General features: G+C 36.1%; 1 protein-coding gene across 5 annotated transcripts in view; it reads right to left on the reverse strand.

Annotated features, from left to right (window-relative positions):
* Positions 1 to 21,432, reverse strand: part of LOC124367668 (protein yippee-like 2) — a 231,823-nt gene that overhangs the window by 69,493 nt on the left and 140,898 nt on the right. Inside the window, exon 1 of one of the 5 annotated variants that reach the window (XM_046824678.1) lies at positions 5,562 to 5,899. The exons of 3 other annotated variants lie outside the window; for them this stretch is intronic. The gene's annotated coding sequence lies outside the window, so the exon portion shown is untranslated. Of the gene's footprint in view, positions 1 to 5,561; positions 5,900 to 21,432 lie in introns of those variants that run through there. One more of the 5 variants, XM_046824676.1, reaches the window with a different exon arrangement.

Genomic DNA, 21,432 nt, shown 5'->3' on the forward strand with positions numbered 1-21,432 from the left:
GTGCGAGAAACGTATCGAACAGAATAAGGAAGATATGGTACAGTACAGTGCACGGTTGTCAGTGCTGATTAAAGAAGCAAAGGTTACAAGAATTTAAAAATGAAATGTTTATTTTTTAAGGAAACAGTGTCAATTTTTCGCTGTTAAATCTGTTTAAACTCAGCTACGATAATTAAACAGCGAGCGATGTTCATATCGGGACTTGATGGAGTTGTTAGGAACAATGTATCATAATTAACAATATTCCAACACTCAAGTGCAAAGTAAGCTAAAGAAACCGAAGTGAGGGGCAGTTGCAGTGGGCGCGCCACAATGCTAGTGTGACCTCCAACACAAACTCGCCGATAAGAGATAAGACAACAGCTGACACACACCGTTATCAGTCATAGCTCCACAATCTCGTGCACGTTCACTGCTCTTTAGTAACAAAGCAAGCCAACTGTGTTGTGTTTGATACCTAACATGTCCACAAGCCCACGCTATATTCCACAACGTGCACATTCACTGCTCTTTAGTAACAAAGCAAGCCAACTGTGTTGTGTTTGATACCTAACATGTCCACAAGCCCACGCTATGATGCACAACGTGCACGTTCACTGCTCTTTAGTAACAAAGCAAGCCAACTGTGTTGTGTTTGATACCTAACATGTCCACAAGCCCACGCTATGATGCACAACGTGCACGTTCACTGCTCTTTAGTAACAAAGCAAGCCAACTGTGTTGTGTTTGATATCTAACATGTCCACAAGCCCACGCTATGATGCACAACGTGCACGTTCACTGCTCTTTAGTAACAAAGCAAGCCAACTGTGTTGTGTTTGATACCTAACATGTCCACAAGCCCACGCTATGATCCACAACGTGCACGTTCACTGCTCTTTAGTAACAAAGCAAGCCAACTGTGTTGTGTTTGATACCTAACATGTCCACAAGCCCACGCTATGATGCACAACGTGCACGTTCACTGCTCTTTAGTAACAAAGCAAGCCAACTGTGTTGTGTTTGATACCTAACATGTCCACAAGCCCACGCTATGATGCACAACGTGCACGTTCACTGCTCTTTAGTAACAAAGCAAGCCAACTGTGTTTGATATCTAACATGTCCACAAGCCCACGCTATGATCCACAACGTGCATATTCACTGCTGTTTAGTAACAAAGCAAGCCAACTGTGTTGTGTTTGATACCTAACATGTCCACAAGCCCACGCTATGATGCACAACGTGCATATTCACTGCTGTTTAGTAGCAAAGCAAGCCAACTGTGTTGTGTTTGATACCTAACATGTCCACAAGCCCACGCTATAATCCACAACGTGCACATTCACTGCTCTTTAGTAACAAAGCAAGCCAACTGTGTTGTGTTTGATATCTAACATGTCCACAAGCCCACGCTATAATCCACAACGTGCACATTCACTGCTCTTTAGTAACAAAGCAAGCCAACTGTGTTGTGTTTGATACCTAACATGTCCACAAGCCCACGCTATGATCCACAACGTGCATATTCACTGCTGTTTAGTAACAAAGCAAGCCAACTGTGTTGTGTTTGATACCTAACATGTCCACAAGCCCACGCTATGATCCACAACGTGCACGTTCACTGCTCTTTAGTAACAAAGCAAGCCAACTGTGTTGTGTTTGATATCTAACATGTCCACAAGCCCACGCTATAATCCACAACGTGCACATTCACTGCTCTTTAGTAACAAAGCAAGCCAACTGTGTTGTGTTTGATACCTAACATGTCCACAAGCCCACGCTATGATGCACAACGTGCACGTTCACTGCTCTTTAGTAACAAAGCAAGCCAACTGTGTTGTGTTTGATACCTAACATGTCCACAAGCCCACGCTATGATGCACAACGTGCACGTTCACTGCTCTTTAGTAACAAAGCAAGCCAACTGTGTTGTGTTTGATACCTAACATGTCCACAAGCCCACGCTATGATCCACAACGTGCATATTCACTGCTGTTTAGTAACAAAGCAAGCCAACTGTGTTGTGCTTGATACCTAACATGTCCACAAGCCCACGCTATAATCCACAACGTGCACATTCACTGCTCTTTAGTAACAAAGCAAGCCAACTGTGTTGTGTTTGATACCTAACATGTCCGCAAGCCCACGCTATGATGCACAACGTGCACGTTCACTGCTCTTTAGTAACAAAGCAAGCCAACTGTGTTGTGTTGTGTTTGATATCTAACATGTCCACAAGCCCACGCTATAATCCACAACGTGCACGTTCACTGCTCTTTAGTAACAAAGCAAGCCAACTGTGTTGTGTTTGATACCTAACATGTCCACAAGCCCACGCTATGATGCACAACGTGCACGTTCACTGCTCTTTAGTAACAAAGCAAGCCAACTGTGTTGTGCTTGATACCTAACATGTCCACAAGCCCACGCTATGATCCACAACGTGCACGTTCACTGCTCTTTAGTAACAAAGCAAGCCAACTGTGTTTGATATCTAACATGTCCACAAGCCCACGTTACGATCCACAACGTGCACCTACAGATATACATAGACTTTATTAAATTCACTCCAATTTTCAAAACCAATTCCGTAAACAAGTAAATACGGCATCCAACCATCCGATTTACCCTTTCTAACTAAGCTTCAGTTTTATTGCGTTACATATCGTCTGATAAAATTCTAGTTTCTGTCCATCATATGCAATTATATCACACAATTTTACTTAGTTAAGGGAAGTTCACTTTTGACCCCATAGTAAACTATATACACAGAGTAGAAAACATAATTTGTAATTTCTTTAAATTATTTAGTGCCATTTTAGATCAAGAAAAATATTCTATAAATACCTATCATTTGATATTCCATGAGAGTATATTCAAAAACATACTTCTTTCAGAAATATAGTACTTAACTTAGCCTCTTTGTGTTCTAAAGACCATAAACACTAAAGACTATATTATTTCTTTCATTCAAGACTACAATTATTTCTAAATGGATCATAATAGGTAAATATTTAGGCCATCAAAATGTATACAGCCCCCATAACAACAAATGTTTTCAGACATTCCAGGTCCAAGTACGCAGTTTTTAAAAATTTGTGAAGTTACTCCATTACTTTTAGAGCTGAATTAGGGAAAAAAAATTTTTGCAATTTAATATAACAAATACATGTGAACACGTACTGTCACTCGTTAAAATGCCCTTAAAATTAAATTGTAGGGAATGTTTCCTAGTTTAAAATTTTCACTGTATCCTGAGCACTTATTTTTTCATAATTTAGGTTTCATGCTCAATGGGAAGTGGTCAGAGGCGAATTATTTTCAATTGTATTTAATTAAAAACAGAATAGGTAATATAAAAATATATGATGAATTGACAATTTGAGGAAAATCAACGGAGGAAACATTTTTCATAAACTGTTTATTACCTAGATAAGAGTGAAAAGCTACTATATTCTTATTGCTCAGGTATTAAAACATCATTGGTAATATTCTCAGACTATTTTAGAAAGTTGTCGAGATTTATCAAAGAAGATGTTTGACACATCAAAAAGCACATATAATTATTTTCTGCAATTGTTGTAATTTAAAAGTAAACAACGAGTTAGATTGCCACAACTTAGATTCACTCTAAATATTCAAACTTTGTTATTGGTTGGTCCTGTTAGTTGTATTGTTAAAGTTCTACAAATCCGGTAACAATCAGAACAAGTTAACAATAGTCTTGATCGTGAAACTGCATTGTTGACAATATTACGTAGAAATGAATAACGCCTCATGCTTTCGACAACTTTCTAATATAACGTAGTAATAAGTAATGCCTCAAGTTTTCGAAAACTTTATAATATTACGTAGTAACGCCTCATGTTTTCGACACATTTTTAATATAACGTAGTCACGTTTTCGATAACTTTCTAAAATAGTCTGAGAATATTACGAATTTTCTTTTAACACCGGAGCAATAAGAATATAGTAGTGCTTTTCAATTATCTAGTTAATAAACAGTTTATGAGGACCGACCAATAAAAATGTTTGAATATTTAGAGTGAATCTAAGTTGTGAAATCTAACTCGTTGTTTACTTTTAAATTACAACAATTACAGAAAATAATTAAATGTGTTTTTGATGTGTCAAACATTTTCTTTGATAAATCCATGTAGGGTTTTTGGCCAACGGCAAGTAATCTGTTGCTTAACATGGATAATATCTTTTAAGATTTGCACAATTTTTTACATGTGAGTATCGTACATGAGATACCAAAGAGATGGCTTACTTTGGGTTTCCTCGATATAGTTCAAAGAAAATAGGCAAGACAACAAATATGTTCCCTGACGAAAACTCATAATAATTAATGTGATGATTTAAACGCATCATTTATGTAGATATTTTGTTACATCATTAGCATTTCATTACAATAATGTAGTTAATTACTAGACTAATATGGCACCGATACACGTCACTGCTGAATGTAATACCTGGTTGTGTTTAGTCTGCTCAAACCACGTGGACGACCTCGTGTATTATTGAGTTTTCAGTTCCATTAATTAACTGTACAGGATTTGGTATCACGTCATCTAATCCAACCCTCATTTGTCCAGATTATAATATCAATAATAGAATAGAGGTGGTACAATGATATTATCCTATTGTCAGTTTAAAGCTTGTTAAGAGAAATATCAGAACAAGTATAGTAGACGACACAATTTTTGTAAGACAGTAAACTTTTTTTCAGACATTTCAAATGCTCAATATCTATAATATTGAATTTAATCATATAAATCCCTCTAATTAAAACGCAGGATGAAATGCAACTATCATGTGGACTACATAAAAGCAGTTTATTAACATACTGAATGTTTATTTTCCTTCAAAATAAACAATAATATTTATATGCACGTATACAGATCTGTTTAAGTTAACTCTACATTAATTTGCAACAAAACCTGAGTTCAACTAGTTTCCCTTTCTAGTTAAAACCTACCCGATTCCGAGATCAATTCACACATAGAAAGTAGTGACTACGAAGAAATAATACAATGGAAACATAAATGTATACTCGACACACTCCGTAAATAATTTCGTAAAACAAGAAAGTTAGATGATGATTAATTTATTATTAGCCTACATTTGAAATCACAATCACAGATATTGTTGGTCTATAATGTCAGCTATTCAAGTCGTACATATAAATAAACGTATATTTATTTTAGTTTACTTATATGTTTAATTGTTATTATACTGTTGCTTTAGAACTAACAGTGCCTTACACGCGCCATACATTTCAAAAATCTCACATATATTTAATTTAAACCGAGTTTCAGTTACTATTTCAATTCTAACGTTTAAATGTTTATGTTCAGTTTTTAGTTATCATGACAGACACAACAAACTGTAAGAAATATTCAACTTGTCCAAGAACTGATAAAATAATTTGAACTAACCCAAACAACAGTAGTCTCTTTAGTACGAAATTTATTGAGCAGGTTACCGAATAAATAACAATACGTCTACAATAATGAAACCGTTATAAAATAAGCTTTGACTATTGTTAAATCTAAAACAATCACGAAGTCACTTACAGAAAATTATGTCCGAGGTGGAATGAAGAGTAATGCTGAACTGAACACCACCACAGCAGACAAATTGTCAAGTAACGTAATGCCAATTCTCCCGGGACAGACTGAACTTCACAGACGCGCCACGCGGACTGTCGTTCACTTATCAGCATGATAACAGTGCGCACAGCTGTTCCATGTCAGCTGTCTTTGTGCGCCGCGAGCTCCACTATCGGCGTGACGCTTGTCAACATAACCTCACTTTGTGGTTCGATCAGCTGTCCGGGCGCGCCGCGCCGCGCCGCTCAGCTAGCGACTTGCAACTGCCACAATGAAATCTATAGTCTGCCAAGGTCATCGTACACCGCAGTCATGAGTATGTGTGTGTGTGTGGTCACAGTTGTTTACTACTGCGGGAAAATCCTGATAATAACAATGAGTATTGGACTATGTTCGTCTGATAGTGGACTGGCGCAAACGTTGTTTACTGTTACACGAAAACTGGTGCGCAGTTAACACCGCAAACATCGCATAAACAACGTACAAGTTTATTGTACCTAGCGTAAACAACGACACTCCGGGATAGTGGGAGATAAATACCGCTGCGTGTTAACAAAAAAGATCTGAATGAAAAACTACGACTACCTCACCAAAGTAGTGTGCTAAACTTAAGTCAAGGACAACTACAGTTTAGTCCGGTTGTCTTTGTCTTGGCCGATCATCTGACGGTCCGTGAAGTTCGTCGACATCCCACACATTGTGTTTTTGTTTGGTTTACGTAAGGTAATACGGATAAACAAGGAAGTGACGCCATAACTTAAATAAATGCGCCATAAAGATAATTCAATCGCCCCCTATCATGTCATTTATTTTATGTCACTACTTTTTCCTTCTGTATCACGGACAATGATTTGTACAAGGCTAGGAAAACTGGTCAGCAAACTGGCTTCATTGGCCGTCATACCTTTATTGTGCATAAATATACTTACACACAATTTCAATAATTGTCATATCACATAAATTGTACAACCCTAAAGTTCGTCTTAATGCTCAGCATTAATCTTAATATGCAGTCATTTATAATAGAGAAAAAGTGGACAAAATTATAATTTGAACCCTAACAATGCAAGTTTGAGTTAAAAAAGGTACATTGATTATATTGAAAATCGTCAGAGAGTAGTCTCTGTCCATCAGAAAACGCATGGACAAATACTCTTACACATAGTGCATATTTTATATCAGATGGTGATTTGTAATATAACATAAACTGTAGGTGTAGCATAAAATCATTTTGTCTTTAAAATATGTAAATGGTAAATGCATTAGGTGCAATTCGGTTTCATGTTTCTCTTACATTAAGATTGCGATTATGACTTGGAATATATCGAAATAAGAGTAATAATTAAGATTGGACTCGCCCTTCTATTTTAGACTATGCACATTCCGTAGAGCTAGTAATGTGGGTGTGAAGTTATTTTACAGAATTCCGAAAGAATAAAATACCATAGAAAGAATAAATCGCCATATACAAAATTGAAGTCTATGTGGGATAAGTAGCGAATAGATATTTTACTGTGGTCGTATCTAAAATAACTTTTAATTAAACAATGAAGTGTCAATGGTTTACTCTTACAACAAATATGTGTTAACAACTACTATTTGATCATATTTCTTATTTTAATATTATAACAAGCTTTGGTAGTATATCGCATACCAATAACTGATCATTAAAATGTTATTATTGCCGTTGAAGAAGCAGAACATCGTCAGAGAGTAGTCTCTGTCCATCAGAAAACGCATGGACAAATACTCTTACACATAGTGCATATTTTATATCAGATGGTGATTTGTAATATAACATAAACTGTAGGTGTAGCATAAAATCATTTTGTCTTTAAAATATGTAAATGGTAAATGCATTAGGTGCAATTCGGTTTCATGTTTCTCTTACATTAAGATTGCGATTATGACTTGGAATATATCGAAATAAGAGTAATAATTAAGATTGGACTCGCCCTTCTATTTTAGACTATGCACATTCCGTAGAGCTAGTAATGTGGGTGTGAAGTTATTTTACAGAATTCCGAAAGAATAAAATACCATAGAAAGAATAAATCGCCATATACAAAATTGAACTGCACGTGGGATAAGTAGCGAATAGATATTTTACTGTGGTCGTATCTGAAATAACTTTTAATTAAACAATGAAGTGTCAATGGTTTACCCTTACAACAAATATGTGTTAATAACTACTATTTGATCATATTTCTTATTTTAATATTATAACAAGCTTTGGTAGTATATCGCATACCAATAACTGATCATTAAAATGTTATTATTGCCGTTGAAGAAGCAGAACAATAGCTGAGCACTAATCTCTAAAGCGGGTTCCACCGCAGTTTCTCTATTTAGTAATCCAAATTACTATTGAAATGTTTGTTCACTCAAACACTATCAATAGCGTCAGCGTCACCGCTGGCCCGGTTATAACAGTAAATGAAATTCAAAACATTGTTCTATTTTTCCTTTATCAACACGTTTTTGTTGCTTTCCTGCTTTGAGTATTTTGTAATGGAATCTTAAAATTAAGCGCATAAATCACTATTACTAGAATGTAGTACTATTGTAAGTACACCTATATGTTACTGGAAGAAATAATACAAGGGATAATTAGGTTTCCTCTAAACAGTTCTTGAGCGTGCTCTTCTATTCAACGGAAGTTCAAATACTTATTCCGTATATAGCTTCTCTTCTTGGTATTCCACATAACGATATGTGAAATATAATGCTATTGAACGTATTAGGGTATTGCGACGTTTGGCTCTTGTGAATATTGAATATGACTCAATACACTTTCCGCTTAGTGCAGGGTCTGATATCTTACACTGAATATTGAATTTAGCTCTATTTCTTCTTCCGCTTAGTGCAGAGTCTGATATCCTACACTGAATATTAAATTTAGAGCTCTATTTCTTCTTCCGCTTAGTGCAGCGTCTGTTATCTGACAGTGAATATTGAATTTAGAGCTCTATTTCTTCATCCGCTTAGTGCAGAGTCTGATATCTTACACTGAATATTGAATTTAACTATATTTCCTCTTCAGCATAATGCAGAGTCTGATATCTTACACTGAATATTGAATTTAGGCTCTATTTCTTCTTCCGCATAGTGCAGAGTCTGATATCTTTCACTGAATATTGAATTTAGAGCTCTATTTCTTCTTCCGCTTAGTGCAGAGTCTGATATCCTACACTGAATATTGAATTTAGAGCTCTATTTCTTCTTCCGCTTAGTGCAGCGTCTGTTATCTGACAGTGAATATTGAATTTAGAGCTTTATTTCTTCTTCCGCTTAGTGCAGCGTCTGTTATCTGACAGTGAATATTGAATTTAGAGCTCTATTTCTTCTTCCGCTTAGTGCAGAGTCTGATATCCTACACTGAATATTGCATTTAGAGCTCTATTTCTTCTACCGCTTAGTGCAGCGTCTGATATCTTACACTGAATATTGAATTTAGGTCTATTTCTTCTTCCGCATAGTGCAGAGTCTGATATCTTACACTAAATATTGAATTTAGGTATATTTATTCTTCCGCTTAGTGCAGAGACTAATATCTTACAATGAATATTGAATTTAGGTATATTTCTTCTTCCGCTTAGTGCAGAGACTAATATCTTACACTGAATATTGAATTTAGGTCCATTCCATCTTCCGCTTAGTGCAGCATCTGTTATCTGACACGGAATATTGAGTTTAGGTCCATTCCACTTTCCGCTTAGTGCAGCGCCTGTTATCTGACACTGAATATTGAGTTTAGATCCATTCCATCTTCCGTTTTGTGCAGCATTTGATGTCTGACACTGAATATTGAGTTTAGGTCCATTCCATCATCCGTTTTGTGCAGCATCTGATGTCTGCCACTGAATATTGAGTTTAGGTCCATTCCATCTTCCGTTTTGTGCAGCATTTGATGTCTGACACTGAATATTGAGTTTAGGTCCATTCCATCTTCCGTTTTGTGCAGCATTTGATGTCTGACACTGAATATTGAGTTTAGGTCCATTCCATCATCCGTTTTTGTGCAGCATCTGATGTCTGACACTGAATATTGAGTTTAGGTCCATTCCATCATCCGTTTTGTGCAGCATCTGATGTCTGACACTAAATATTGAGTTTAGGTCCATTCCATCTTCCGTTTCGTGCAGCATCTGATGTCTGACACTGAATATTGAGTTTAGGTTCATTCCATCATCCGTTTTGTGCAGCATCTGATGTCTGACACTGAATATTGAGTTTAGGTCCATTCCATCTTCCGTTTCGTGCAGCATCTGATGTCTGACACTGAATATTGAGTTTAGGTCCATTCCATCTTCCGCTTAGTGCAGCATCTGATGTCTGACACTGAATATTGAGTTTAGGCACTGAATATCGTTTAGGTCCATTCCATCTTCCGTTTCATGCAGCATCTGATGTCTGACACTGAATATTGAGTTTAGGTCCATTCCATCTTCCGCTTAGTGCAGCATCTGATGTCTGACACTGAATATTGAGTTTAGGTCCATTCCACTTTCCGCTTTGTGCAGCGTCTGTTATCTGACACTGAATATTGAGTTTAGGTCCATTCTATCATCCGCTTATTGCAGCATCTGAAATTTGAGAGTGAAACTCGGTTGCTCCGCCGTGTCTAAAACATTGTGCACATGAGACAATGAGAATACCTCTTCATCTGGACTACACTGGATATCTGTGGGGAAACCAGACAGAGCTCTATTGTAGCCCAAGTGTCTGATGTGGAAACGATGCAAAGGGTTCGTTTTTTCCGAACGTCTTCATGGCCGACTTTTTAATTATCTCTTCAGATACACGTGGACTCCAGATTTCAGGAATTAATCTGTATCAGTGTTACATTTCAGACGCTGCACTAAGCGGTAAAATGGTTCATATTCGCACTGAATGTAACCTTCCCTCCTGTACTTTGTGGCTCTTGTCCTGCTTTAAGGAGTTTTCAACATGTTTCACACTAAAAATATTGTATTAAAGATATAGTCTCATTTTTTATGTCAAAAAGAAATTGATCATCCTTTTTGGGAAATGTCCTCTTATATTTAACATGATTTATAACACTTTATTTTTAATTCTAATTTTTTTTTAATTTTTAGGAAGGAGAGACATTCAAAATAAAATAATAATAATAAAATAAATGATATGCTACTGCTTCATTCCACGAAAATCATTTTCTACCAACTCATCTGAAGGGTCCTTTTCAGTAAATAGTAGTTAGGTACAATCGAATTCCCAATCAAAGGTGAAGGCACATCAAAGTGAAATGTGCGCACAGAGCTGGATCAAAGCAGACGGAATGTATGCAGGCCGTTGATGCACTGAGTAAGGGGTAAATGCTACAGATAGCCGCCGATTACGGAGATTTTGCTGAAACCCTAATATCGCGATCTGTTTCTATCATTCACGAGCCAAGTTCAACTGACAACCACGTGTTTTTTTATCTTTTCATTATCAAACCCATTACGTTCAATGCGGCACGTTACTTAAGTTTGAAATTGAACCAAAATGAACCCTCATTCACTCATTTTCATAATAATTTTCAATTAACTAATGCCTTTGTACAAAGGCTGATTAAATTTTCTTTTCCCTATAAATTACTGGACGGTTCCATATAAAAAAAAAATACTTGCGAGGTATTTATAGGTAAACGCAAACAACATTTCGGCGTATACAGTAAAAAAACAAGGTAGGAGTACGCCAGACCACGTGTCACGTATTTCGCTAAGCTACGTCATATGGTAAAATTTCATATGATTGTCAAATATACTTATTCTTCCATTTTCTCGTCATCGTCATGGTTAACCATAAGACCATTGTAAAAATGTTCGCTAAGGCTCAGTCAAATCCTGTAGAGTGGTATGCATCTTTGAACTCGATGTTGCTTAAATATAAATAAAGCTTCATGCAAAATTCCAAGCTCGTAGGTCAATTCGTTTTCGAGTCATCATGCGAAAGTTAAACAAAAATGAAGTTTTGCACCTCAAAGTGACAGCTTCGCTGACGCTCAGCCAGTTGTGGAAAGGTGGAGCCTCCGAAACATCTCCAAAACAAATTTAATGGTTTAACAAAATCTTTGTAATACATAAAAAGCATTTGGAAATGTACACAGAAATTACAAGAATTTTGACACCAAGTCGTAAACCGTGAGTGAAAAAGTATCAATTTTTCTCCCCCATTGAGTTAGGGATATAAACTCTGTTTTCTTTATTAGAGGCTACAATTTTACAAATATTACTAGTTAATACTGTAGAACGAGTTTTCGACACATTTCAATTTTCAACAATTCACACTTTTTCAAAAATCTTCGCAATTTTATTCCCTTTGAAATTACTTATGTTGAAATGGAAAGACTATTGACTAACACTAAATATAGCACTCAAATTTAAAAGGAAATGTTAAAAATGTATAGAATGAATTCAAGCTGTATGTTCTGACACAGAATTCAGACGGAAAGGATAACGATATTTTATAACTCTAGGGAAAGGGTAGTGTTGGAGGGAGGGAATGGAAAAGACGACTCTATGTATATTTTCGATTATATTGATGCACATTGTATGAATTCTATATGACGATAAAACATTGGAAATTTAATTTATATTCATGATGTAATATTTTAGTACCGACGTATCTGTGTTTGTTTCATAACTGTTATTATCTTCTGAGTGTATTAAATGGAGATATTTTGCCTTTCATTTGAAATGAACATTTGCAATGTAAATTTTAAACTGGCCCGTCTTTGTCCCTAATTTATTGGACTTTATTTCACATGCTACTGTTTGAAAACCTTTTATTACATGTACCGTGTACGTACGCGGTCTATGGTTACCGATGACTTTTCCCAAACGAAACCAGAAAGTGAGCTGATAAGTATCAAGAGGGGGAGGGAGGGAGGGAGAGAGAGACGGAGAGCGAGAGACACTCGTCTCAGATACACAGCGAGTACACATTGTAGCTGTCACGTAACCATATTGTCGCGTCGGTCAATACGCGCGCCGCGTCCATCGCGTCGACCTCAGCCGAGCTGGCAGGCCAAGTGGGCTAAAATAAACACGATGGACACAAGGACCTTGACTCCGCCAGGAATAGTCCAAGATGTGCGAGTCAAGGTCGATCTCAAGCGTCACGTGCTCTCCGGTGATAGCCGACTGACCCAAGTGTGGCACTGATAAAACAGACTTTGATCTAAAATAAATCTCTGACAGTATGGAACATACTCCGGAAATAAACCTCGATATTGGGAAAAGAGCCAAAATCTATTTGTTCCAAACACTTCCAAAGTCTGGAAACGGACAAAAACGGGGTTTTGTAATAAATTACGAGCAGGTTAGTTCCTTTTTTGTAATCCCAACTCTGGATTTGGTCAAGGACTCGATTCGTTCTTCTTAAAAGTCGAAGCGTATTTTTGTTTTTGTTAGTCCATTTGACAAATCTTGATAGAAAAGTCCTAGATGAAATTTTTTACTTTCCTCTGGACACAAAGAAGAATTCTATTGATTCTGGGCTCAAAAGATCAAAGGCCTGCAAATTTGCAAAAATACCTTAAAAACATCGAGTTCTTTGTTATGTTGGTTTATTGTTGATATTGATTCTCTGATAAGATAACTCATTGATGCATAACTAGTTAAACTGTAACCGCGTGATTAATTAGTGCTCAGCTGCAAGTATGTGCAGGTGTTCTCCATCTGTCAGCTGGCAAGAAAGGTGTAGCATATTCAGCCGACAGCTTGCAAAACTCAGCTGGCCAGCCAGTTCCTGGCAGGTGCATGATTGCTAGCACGTACAGTGTCTTCTTACGGCTGATGTACAGCAACCCCGTTTATATCCAATCATTGTGTAATATTACCAGTTCCTGGCAGGTGCATGATTGCTAGCACAAGTACAGTGTCTTCTTACGGCTGATGTACAGCAACCCCGTTTATATCCAATCATTGTGTAATATTACCAGTTCCTGGCAGGTGCATGATTGCTAGCACGTACAGTGTCTTCTTACGGCTGATGTACAGCAACCCCGTTTATATCCAATCATTGTGTAATATTACCAGTTCCTGGCAGGTGCATGATTGCTAGCAAGTACAGTGTCTTCTTACGGCTGATGTACAGCAACCCCGTTTATATCCAATCATTGTGTAATATTACCAGTTCCTGGCAGGTGCATGATTGCTAGCAAGTACAGTGTCTTCTTACGGCTGATGTACATCAACCCCGTTTATATCCAATCATTGTGTAATATTACCAGTTCCTGGCAGGTGCATGATTGCTAGCAAGTACAGTGTCTTCTTACGGCTGATATTCATCAACCCCGTTTATATCCAATCATTGTGTATTATTACCAGTTCCTGGCAGGTGCATGATTGCTAGCAAGTACAGTGTCTTCTTACGGCTGATGTACATCAACCCCGTTTATATCCAATCATTGTGTAATATTACCAGTTCCTGGCAGGTGCATGATTGCTAGCAAGTACAGTGTCTTCTTACGGCTGATGTACAGCAACCCCGTTTATATCCAATCATTGTGTAATATTACCAGTTCCTGGCAGGTGCATGATTGCTAGCACGTACAGTGTCGTCTTACGGCTGATGTACATCAACCCCGATTATATCCAATCATTGTGTAATATTACCAGATCCTGGCAGGTGCATGATTGCTAGCACATACAGTGTCTTCTTACGGCTGATGTACAGCAACCCCGTTTATATCCAATCATTGTGTAATATTACCAGTTCCTGGCAGGTGCATGATTGCTAGCACGTACAGTGTCTTCTTACGGCTGATGTACAGCAACCCCGTTTATATCCAATCATTGTGTAATATTACCAGTTCCTGGCAGGTGCATGATTGCTAGCACGTACAGTGTCTTCTTACGGCTGATGTACATCAACCCCGTTTATATCCAATCATTGTGTAATATTACCAGTTCCTGGCAGGTGCATGATTGCTAGCAAGTACAGTGTCTTCTTACGGCTGATGTACAGCAACCCCGTTTATATCCAATCATTGTGTAATATTACCAGTTCCTGGCAGGTGCATGATTGCTAGCAAGTACAGTGTCTTCTTACGGCTGATGTACAGCAACCCCGTTTATATCCAATCATCGCGTAATATTCCGTTTGCTAATTCGTTATTGCAGTGGAGAATTTAAATATGTACAAAGAATATGTTTGAATAAGATCGTAGAAATTTCGTTCTTGCTCAAATTCCAATGGGACTCTCTATTAGTCCTCTGCGAAGACGATGAGAACTTGCTCAAAATTCTGAAATAATACTTTACATTGGAAAATTACATATTTGCATTATACAGGGTTAGTGCGCAGTTTAGCTGTCAATAACGTTTACTTCATATACCTTCAATCGAATGTTATAGTGCTTTCACAATTACAATGGTACAGACTAGAGTATCAGTGATATAGCCATTGGGGGGGGGGTTATATAGTTGTTACAAGACCTACATTCAACATTCCCCAAATGAGGTCACTTACAGGTTGTTCCGTTGTCCATAAATTGTGTCTCCGAACTACGTTACTGGGCAGAGAATAAACAAGCATTGCCCCCATAGAGACAGTGGAGGGATGCATACTACTAGAGGTCAGACAACAAAATCTTTGAAGGAGATTATCTCGATTAAATGTAAATTGTGTTTCAAAATACTGAAATGCGCGTTCACTAAAGAAATGCGAAATTCAGAAACTCGAATATAAAAGCTGGATTTATGACGGTCTTTTTCAAATGCAGCAAAGCCGTAGTTCTTAATAATGGCACAAAGCCATGATTCACACAAAGCGCAACTCTTAAAATAATGTCTCAGTCTGTACCGATCCCTTACTCCCTCCTGCTATCATATCGTTCGTTTATTCAAGCAAACGTATTATTTCAGCCAATTTATCACCTCGGTAAACAGGGGAAAGCGCCTCGAGACAAGGGCAGGACTCGACCTGATTCAGCTGTTTTATTGCATCTTTGATGTATCCACTCTGTTTTATGTTGCACTAATGTTTACTGCAGCCGACTCCGAATTCGCTCGTTAAGGTTATAAACGCGGTTTTTGACTGACGTATTAAAATGGAATATATAATTAAATTTCAATTCATTTATGGTATATGATACGAATATGGTGACCAGTGTTTGATATTACTGTTATGGAGAGATCGTTCGTTTAACAAGGTTATGTGCCTTGCTCTCCACCTGCCTAGGTGACTGAAATCTGTCACCTGCGTAGCAGAGTTGCTGAAATCTGCAACTACTTAGCTACCATTCAGAGATTCAAATTTGAAAATGTATACATTTTGAGGTAGTATGATACGAGGTAGTAGGCTATGTATACGAATATGGTGATACAAGATATTTTTATTTTGTCTTTTGCACAAAGTTCCGGTAAAATGTGCTGATTTCTAAACGCTTAACCGTTTTATTTTAATATCTACAAACAATTCCAGCACTATTTTCCCCCTTTTCCCAGAACCTTGCAAAAATCATTATTGTTATTTTAAATTAATTTTCAAGGTTTTTCTTTTTATATACATTATTTTTTGGCTTTATGGGTACATGAAAAATAATTAACTTTTCAGATCATTTGACATAAAAAAATATAGTTAAACATCTTTTTAACAACACTAATGTTCGTCAATTTATCGCAAGCAATAAACATTATACCACTTTTTTTTAAATAAATTGCTTTTCAGAAATTGCAAGTTTACTAGAGATTACGCCTCACATTAAGCAATAGAAAATTATGTAAAAAAAGTTTAACCATGTAAAGAATAACAAAAAATATATATAAAAATTGCACATAAACAAAACTGTAAAACGTATTCGATTACAGGCTGCGTAGTTAGTATCAATGTACAGCTGATTTGTGCAGAGAAGCGAACCAAGTTACAACGCCACTCATTATACGTACTATATTATCATTATAATAAACCCAAATTGTACTGGCAGGCCACGGCCAAGCCTTGGAACAAAACACTATTATACTGGGCTATCTTTTGTGTTGTTGTTTTTGTTTTGATTGTAAAATTAAACTTCCTTTAAACAGGAACTTTTCATATGTGTCGTTATGTTCTACGATGATTATTTATGTTACTCGTTTACCAGCCTTTATACAGTTTTATACACACACATTAAAATTAAAATTCTAATAATTATATCATAAATGTAAAAGTGACTTTATTTATTTGTTTTTCTTTCACGAGTAAACTATTCAACCGATTGTACTCAAACAAATGTTACATGGACAATCTTACGGTCCCTGGTACGGTTATAGGGCTATTCTTATTATGAAAATCCCTCCAGGCTACGCCCCACTGGTTTTTAAAGTAGCGAAAAACCACATCTCGGTCTATAAAGTTGAGACATGTTAATTGAAAGAGCCTGTCAAATGTAATTAATCAACTGTTCTGTGTAAACACTGAGTTACGAGAGCAAGACCATATTTTAATTATTTTAACCATTATTTTCAATTTGTTTCCATTTACTGTATAGTGAGTAAATTTGTTATCACGCCGCTTTTTAGATTTCAGCCAGTATGTAAGTACTCATCTACCTTAGAAAATGTCCTAAGACACAAGATGTATGAATTTGATTACTAAGACTCCCTTTGAAGCAGCCGGCAAGAACTATACTAGCTAAAATATCGCTGGAGTGTGCTTTAAAACTAATGTATCAATTCCAGCTGTAATGTATCAGTGTATCAGCTATTGTGTAATTTATTGTAAAATGGTTTGTCCGTTAATAAATAAATAAATAAATAATCTGAAATATTTAAAATAGTTTATAAAGAAACAAACACGTAAATTTCGTCATTGTTAATGTAATTTTAACTCTACATTAAGCAAATATTAAGTATTAGATATAAAAGACAAAGTTATAACCTGGCGTTTACTATAAATTTAAAGACTGTTATCAAACCCATCTTTGTTGTCTTTTGACTGAAGTAGGCTTCTCTGATCTGTCATATATATATTGTATTGTTTGGGAAACAAGGTAAAATAAACTATGGAAAAAATACTAAAAACTATGTAAATTACAATGGCCATAACACATTCTTTTACATATTTTCCTGATCGTGGTAAAAAGGCAAACTCAATATTGGCTTCTGAAATATAATTCACTTAAACCAGAATTGCTCATGCGGGCGTAAAGCCTACAAAATTGCGTGTGGAGCCGCGGGGTAACTGGTAGTGTTGTATATAAAATATTATTTTAAAACCTGCAAGAATACAAATTAATTGATTTCCTTCTGAACCAAGCTATTATATAATGGTAGTGCCGATGACCCAGCGGTGTAATGCGCAGGACTAAGTCTGGACTAGAGATAGTGCAGGTTCAAATTCTGTCTGTGACCGTATCGCTTTTCATCAGTACGACCCTTGATTACGTAACCTTCTAAAGGTTCAGAAGGTTTCATAATCAAGGGTACCATCGACCTTGCATTTTATCGACTCTCCCCTCTTATTCTGTTTGATACAGGCCAGTGACCCATGAGAAGAATAAGGCTTGAAAGGGGATCAGCATCTTCTTAAAAACAACAACAATAATAATGACTACTATCATTGACTTCTTCTCCCAATAAAACCGTTAGTAATGGTGACATCATGAATTCTCTCTTTCATAAATCCTCTTCCTAAAGCGGTTCAGCAAGTTTTAACGGAATTGTCCTAATCATCTGTAGTTCATTCCGTAATGCTTCATTAAAACTCGATCAATAATCTAGAAAATGTTGTTTCTATGCTGTATTTCTTGTTACATTTTAGCCGATATAAATTCTGGAAATTGTATTGGCAATGGTATGGCGACAATCTGACATCTTTGACGAATCCTCGACAGTAGAACACCTAGTTCATACATTTTGAACTTTTTATGTACTTTGTATGTAAGGAATGTGTTTTTGCTTAAGCCAAGTTATGACTAGGCTCCCAATGTTAACAGTTGGGCACTCGTTCATTGTACGTCGAATGGGTTATCTATCACTCTAACACATTCATCTTAAGTCTTTTCGCCATTTACATGAACTACTCTTCAATCGTTATACTGTTCAATTCCTACTGTTACCTTTGTTATGATTAAAAAACAGTCCTACTTCTTCCAAAAATCCATGTTTTTGATCTACAACGATAAATTATTAGCCGCGGACCCTACCTATGGACCACCATTTATTTGAATTTGAATTCTGGAAGGTAATATTTGGACTTTGAATAACCCCAGCCTCGCTAAACGGTCCTCCCAGCTGTTATAAAGTATATTTGATCAATTAAGAATAGTCTCTGTTATTAAGGTACATTTTTTGAAGCCAATATTTTTTAGAATACTTCCAAGTGAATGTTTTAGCCAGTAAAACCGATCTTCTGCCCTAAAACTGCCTCTAACTTTGCACCCTTTACTATACAAAAATTCATGGTATTTTTCAAAATAATCAACGTTAGTTACACATTTTCAGCTCTGTATCTCATTCGTTCTTGATAAAGAGGAGTTGTTTCTGCAACTCTCTCGTCGTGACAGTCTTCGGAACAATTCTCTGGACACTTCATATCGATACTGTACACACTGCAGTAGTGCAATTCTTGAGTGTTCTAAACATCAAACATGCTTATTGGCCCAAATAATAACAAGATTCTTTAAAACAGCTGACACCATGTACAGTATGATGCCCTTTGACTGGATTGGTAAATCGTGTCCACCGATCTGAGTATTAAACCAAAAATATATATACAAAAGCAATAATGACAAGGAAATAAAATAACAATAATAGGGAAAATAAACAAGAATATCACTTTAAATGCTGGCCACTGTAAAATGATAAGGTATGGCAGACGTAGCTTACTTATTTGTTTTGAACAAAAGAATAAACAGTTTTATTCGAATCTAATCAAGTGTAATATTATGAGGAATTATCAGCTGAATTGTTTCAAAGCTTGACCTTGAACCGTCAGTTCTATTTGAGTTCACTCTAGTTAAATATCGTACTGCATAAAGTTCAACAAGTGTACTAGAAATATTGATTCTTTATCATCATTTTGATACAAAGCAAGTGAATGTTTCATTACGTTTTATCATTTAAAACCGTGATTTTGTGAGCGTCCATATTAATTGGACGCCCGGATTTTATGATAAATCACGGACATCCACACGATACGGAATTTATGCAGATATATTTCTTGAATAATTTGTACAAGGAAATTGTCAGTGATACTAAAATACATACACGATAAAATCTCTCCACATGTTAAAACAATCTAGTTCACAACAGGATAAACTTTATAAGTCACCAAACAATTATCGGTTTGTATGTGATTTATACTACAAAATTATACTATAAATTTTATTATTTTCCACAAACAAATTGTATCCATTTCTATACGAAACACCAGAAGCTACGAACTTACGACAACGTCTCGTTTGGTCTAAGCCTTAGACTATTGGTTTAATAATCTCAACCAAACCATTGTTATCCTCTTCTACTCGTAAAATTAATTAATTTAGTAGTAAATAACAAACAAAACCAACTCTATTGATCATGATATAGGTGTTAATTACTACGACAACAATTAACTTTAATATCAAGTGTAAACCGTTAACATTGACTTTTGTATCGATGAAATTAACGAGGCACGATGCCTTACCTTACCGGTAAGGTACTAATTACTAATTTCTGTAAACAAGTGTTAGTGTATGTACGTACGTACATTATTATTAACTGCGTAAATTACGCGTAGCCACGCTAATGAGGACTAGTAATATGAATATGGGTAATTATTTTAAGTTAATAAGTGTCGTATATTTTGGCTGTTATGTTAATTATTGATACACTCAGTTATTTTCATTATCTTGTTATGTTTATTACTGCATGTTTAATTTATGATTTTTATTTTAGAAATGTAGGTTTTCTGTGTCTGACAAATCCAGTCCGTATTTATTTGTAGAAAGTAGCACCACGAGCACAAAAAGTGAAATTCTTGCAAGATGTTCAATAATTCACGTTACCATTAGAGGGAATTCATGCTGTTATCGAGCGACATTTAAAAATAATTTATATTTTTATGCTGCAACATAAGATAATTCAATTTGTGCCACGTAAAAATTAATAACATTTTACTTGTAACATATGAAATTCGGGTGAATTAAAACTTTTCGAGTATGAGAATTTGGGTGAGTTAAAACTGTCCATGTGTGTCAGTCAGGTGAATTAACCTTTCCGCGCATGTTGATAGTTAAATGAATTAAACTTTTCCAAGTGTGAGATTCAAGTGTAATAAGCCTTTCCACGTGTCAGAGTTCGGTGTATTGAAACTTCTCACATGTTGGAGTCGGGTGAATAACATTTCCCAGATGTAAAATCCGGGTGAAATAATTCTTCTAACTGGAAGCCCAGGGATTAAAGATTGTGGGCAGTATGAGTGTACCAGCCTTACTGACCATTATTTCCACTTATGTTTACGACAGTATAATATGTATTCAAGAGAAAGTAACGAGGAGTGTTAGCTAATGAAATGAGGGTTACGTAGTTGAATAACGAAAACATAGTTTAGTCCTGTGCTCTGCTACACCGTGTAATTAGATATTTTCCCACCCGCCCGGCCTACAAACAACACCTAAATCGTCGCAAGCTAAGGCGAGCGGGGTTTTGTTTTAGTCGTTAACGCGTCAAACATAGTTTTATTACTTATGTACCTACGACCTTTCTTTAAAGGGATTCGGCACCAAAAAAGGACAAAAAATTCTTTTCTTGAAAATGTTTTCCATATTATTATTCTATATTTAGTTCTGATTAAAAATAATCGGAAGAAAATTTTGTTTTCAAACATATTTCAGCAGGTTGGTTATTGACCATTTTATAAAGTT

The sequence above is a fragment of the Homalodisca vitripennis genome, chromosome 8 (assembly GCF_021130785.1).
Source record: "Homalodisca vitripennis isolate AUS2020 chromosome 8, UT_GWSS_2.1, whole genome shotgun sequence".
Classification (NCBI taxonomy): domain Eukaryota; kingdom Metazoa; phylum Arthropoda; class Insecta; order Hemiptera; family Cicadellidae; genus Homalodisca; species Homalodisca vitripennis.